Source organism: Triticum urartu, chromosome 2 (assembly GCF_003073215.2).
Source record: "Triticum urartu cultivar G1812 chromosome 2, Tu2.1, whole genome shotgun sequence".
NCBI lineage: Eukaryota > Viridiplantae > Streptophyta > Magnoliopsida > Poales > Poaceae > Triticum > Triticum urartu.
Genome location: NC_053023.1, coordinates 130,209,117 through 130,213,759, shown reverse-complemented (window position 1 = coordinate 130,213,759; position 4,643 = coordinate 130,209,117).

Genomic DNA, 4,643 nt, shown 5'->3' with positions numbered 1-4,643 from the left:
GATGATAGGATCGTTGGTGATGACGATGGTGATGATTTCCCCCTCCCGGAGGGAAGTTTCCCCGGCAGAATAGCTCTACCGGAGCCCTAGATTGGTTCCGCCCAGGTTCCGCCTCGTGGCGGTGGAGTTTCTTCCCCTAAGCTTTCTTATGATTTTTTCCTCGACGAAAGACTCCATATAGCCAAAGATGGGCATTGGAGGGCCACCAGGGGGCCCACGAGGCAGGGGGTGCTCCCAGGGGGGTAGGGCGCGCCCCCACCCTCGTGGCCTGGGTGTGGCCCCCTCTGGAACTTTCTTCGCTCAGTATTTTTAATATATTATGGAAATAACTTCCGTGAAGTTTCATGACTTTTGGAGCTGTGCAGAATAGGTCTCTAATATTTGCTCCTTTTCTAGCCCAGAATCCCAGCTGCCGACATTCTCCCTCTTCATGTAAACCTTGTAAAATGAGAGAGAATAGGCATAAGTATTGTGACATAATGTGTAATAACAGCCCATAATGCAATAAATATCGATATAAAAGCATGATGCAAAATGGACATATCAACTCCCCCAAGCTTAGACCTCGCTTGTCCTCAAGCGAAAGCTGAAATCGAAAAATATGTCCACATGTTTGGAGATAGAGGTGTCGATAAAAATAAAATACGGACATGAGGGCATCATGATCATTCTTAGAACAGCAACATATATATATATATTGTCATATGATCTCTTATGCTAAAATAACAGTTCAATCACAATTTCAAGTATGAGTCATAAACTTCATTGAGAACCAACAAACTCTAATCTCATTCATTAAGGCAATTGCAATTTATCATAACATAGGAAAGAGTCAATATAAGAGCTTTTCAGCAAGTCCACGTACTCAACTATCATTTAGTCTTTCACAATTGTTAACACTCACGCAATATTTATGGGTATGAAGGTTTAATCGGACACAGAGAAAGATAGGGGCTTATAGTTTTGCCTCCCAACGTTTTACCTCAAGGGTAATGTCAACAATAATAGTTCATGAAAACTCACATCCAATTAGCTATATATATCAGGATCTTTCCAACACATTGTGCTTGCCAAAGGATAAAATGTAAAAAGGAGAGGTGAATATCACCATGACACTTTGCATGAAGTATAAGACAAGAATAAAAGATAGGCCCTTCGTAGAGGGAAGCAGAGGTTGTCATGCGCTTTTATGGTTGGATGCACAAAATCTTAATGCAAAAGAACGTCACTTTATATTGCCACTTGTGATATGAACCTTCATTATGCAGTCTGTCGCTTTTATTGCTTCCACATCACAAGATCGTATAAAGCTTATTTCCTCCACACTAATAAGTCATACATATTTAGAGAGCAATTTTTATTGCATGCACCGATGAAAACTTACTTGAAGGATCTTACTCAATCCATAGGTAGATATGGTGGACTCTCATGGCAAAACTGGGTTTAGGGATATTTGGAAGCACAAGTGGTATCTCTACTTGGTGCAAAGAAATTGGCTAGCATGAGAGGGAAAGGCAAGCTCAACATGTTGGATGATCCATGACAGTATAATTTATCTCAGATGTAAGAAAACATAACCCATTACGTTGTCTTCCTTGTCCAACGTCAACTCTTTAGCATGTCATACTTTAATGAGTGCTCACAATCATAAAAGATGTCCAAGATAGTATATTTATATGTTAACCTCTCTTTCTTTATTACTTCCTATTAATTGCAACGATGACCAAAACTATGTTTGTCAACTCTCAACAACTTTTATTCATCATACTCTTTATATGTGAGCTCATTACTCTCCATAAGATCCATATAATCTCTTTATTTCTTTCTATTTCTTCTCTTTTATTTTATTCCCTCAATATCATAGCAAAATAATCAAGCCCTTGACTCAACACTAATCTTTATTATATATAGCTCACGGACTCGATTACATAGAAAGATCATAAAGCAAAACTCACAACTAGATCATACTAAAACTTTATTCTACTAGATCAAGATATTATCAAAAGGATCGAACTAAGAAAAACGGTAAAGATAAAAGTGATGGTGATACGATACCGGGGCACTCCCCCAAGCTTGGCAGTTGCCAAGGGGAGTGCCCATACCCGATGCTCAGTTCTTCTTTGTTGGTGAAGAAGGTGTCGGTGATGATGGATAGTCGCACATCGAGCATAGGATATCCTCCAATTTGCGGATAATGCCCTTGAGTGCGATGATATGCTCCTTCAAGAAAATATTTTCACTTGTGAGATACTTGTTTTGAATACGAGCTAACTCAATCATCTTGAAAGCCTCAATCTCCGTTGGGGTAAAGAGATTGTGGTGAGGTTGAAGGATGTCTTCTTCTGCTACTGCCGGAACTTGGTCCCCATGGCCTTCTTGATCCCATCATCCTTGTTGATCTCTCCGGGATCTTCTCTCTTCAGCTCTATCTTCATTAGCCAAGCATCGTTGCCCTCATTGTTGGAGGAGGAGGGAGACGACATGATGCTTGGCCTTGACAACCCTGGCAGAAAACAGCTGAAACAAGAACATGAGATTTTTGCGTGATACGGTGGTCAAAACCTTGGGGATATTATATAATGATTTTTTCTGACCAAAAGAAGTATCGTGCCAGAAAACGGAGTCCGGAGAGCACACAAGGTGCCCACGAGGCAGGGGGCGCGCCCAGGGGGTAGGGCGTGTCCTCCACCCTCATGGAAGCCTCGTGTCCTTTCCGGTGTGCTTCTTATTTTCCTATTTTCTTATATATTCTAAAACGGAGAAAAATTGCCATTAGAACTGTTTTGGAGTCCGTTTACTTACCGTACCACGTACCTATTCCTTTTCGGAGTCTAAAACATTCCGGAAAGTGTCCCTTATGTATTCCTCTGGGGTTACAGTTTCAATAACATTACTTTCAACATTTATAGGATTACCTGAGATATAATGTTTGATTCTTTGGCCGTTCACCACCCTCGGATTTGTGCCTTCGAAGTTGTTGATTTTTATGGCACCGGAACGATAGACCTCCTCGATGACGTAAGGAAGTTCCCATTTAGAGAGAAGTTTTCCTACAAAAAATCTTAAACGGGAGTTGTATAACAATACATAATAACCTACATTAAACTCACGCTTTTGTATCCTTTTATCATGCCATCTTTTAACTTTTTCTTTGAACAGTTTGGCATTCTCATAAGCCTGGGTTCTCCATTCATCAAGTGAGCTAATGTCAAATAACCTCTTCTCACCGGCAAGTTTGAAGTCATAGTTGAGTTCTTTAATAGCCCAATATGCCTTATGTTCTAATTCAAGAGGTAAGTGACATGCTTTACCATAAACCGTTTTATACGGAGACATACCCATAGGATTTTTATATGCAGTTCTATAAGACCATAATGCATCATCAAGTTTCTTGGAAAAATTCTTTCTAGATCTATTAACAGTCTTTTGCAAAATTAATTTGAGCTCTCTATTACTCAGTTCTACTTGACCACTAGACTGTGGGTGATATGGAGATGCAATTCTATGATTAACATCATACTTAGCAAGCATTTTATGAAAGGCACCATGAATAAAATGTGAACCACTATCAGTCATTAAGTATCTAGGGACTCCAAACCTCGGAAAAACAACTTCTTTAAGCATCTTAATAGAGGTGTTATGATCAGCACTAGTAGTTGGAATAGCCTCTACCCACTTAGTAACGTAACCAACATCAACTAAAATGTGTGTATACCCATTAGAGGAAGGAAAAGGTCCCATATAATCAAAGTCCCAAACATCAAATGGTTTAATAACAAGTGAATAATTCATGGGCATTTCTTGACGTCTACTAATATTACCAATTCTTTGACATTCATCGCAAGATAAGACAAAATTACTGGCATCCTTGAAGAGAGTAGGCCAATAAAAACTGGATTGCAATACCTTGTGTGCAGTTCTGTCTCTAGCGTGGTGTCCTCCATAAGCTTCGGAGTGGCAGTTGTGTAGGATCTGTTCCTATTCATGCTCAGGTACACAAAGTCTAATAACACCATCTACTCCTTCTTTATAAAGGTGTGGGTCATCCCAGAAGTAATGTCTTAAATCATAGAAGAACTTTTTCTTTTGCTGGTATGTGAAACTAGGTGGTATAAATTTACCAACGATGTAATTAGCATAATCAGCATACCATGGAGCAGTACGAGAAGCATTTATGACAGCTAATTGTTCATCAGGAAAGCTATCATCAATAGGTAGTGGGTCATCAAGAACATTCTCTAACCTAGACAAGTTGTCTGCAACAGGATTCCCAGCTCCCTTTCTATCAATAATATGCAAATCAAATTCTTGTAGCAGGAGAACCCATCTAATAAGTCTAGGTTTAGCATCTTTCTTTTCCATAAGATATTTAATAGCAGCATGGTTAGTGTGAATAGTTACTTTAGAATCAACAATATAAGGTCTAAACTTATCACAAGGAAATACAGCTGCTAAGAATTCCTTTTTAGTAGTAGCATAATTTCTTTGAGCACTATCTAGAGTTTTACTAGCATATTGAATAACATTTATTTTTTTATCAACTCTTTGTCCTAGAACAGCACCTACAGCATAATCACTGGCATCAACCATGATTTCAAAGGGTAAATTCCAATCAGGTGGCTGGACAATAGGTGCAGAAATCA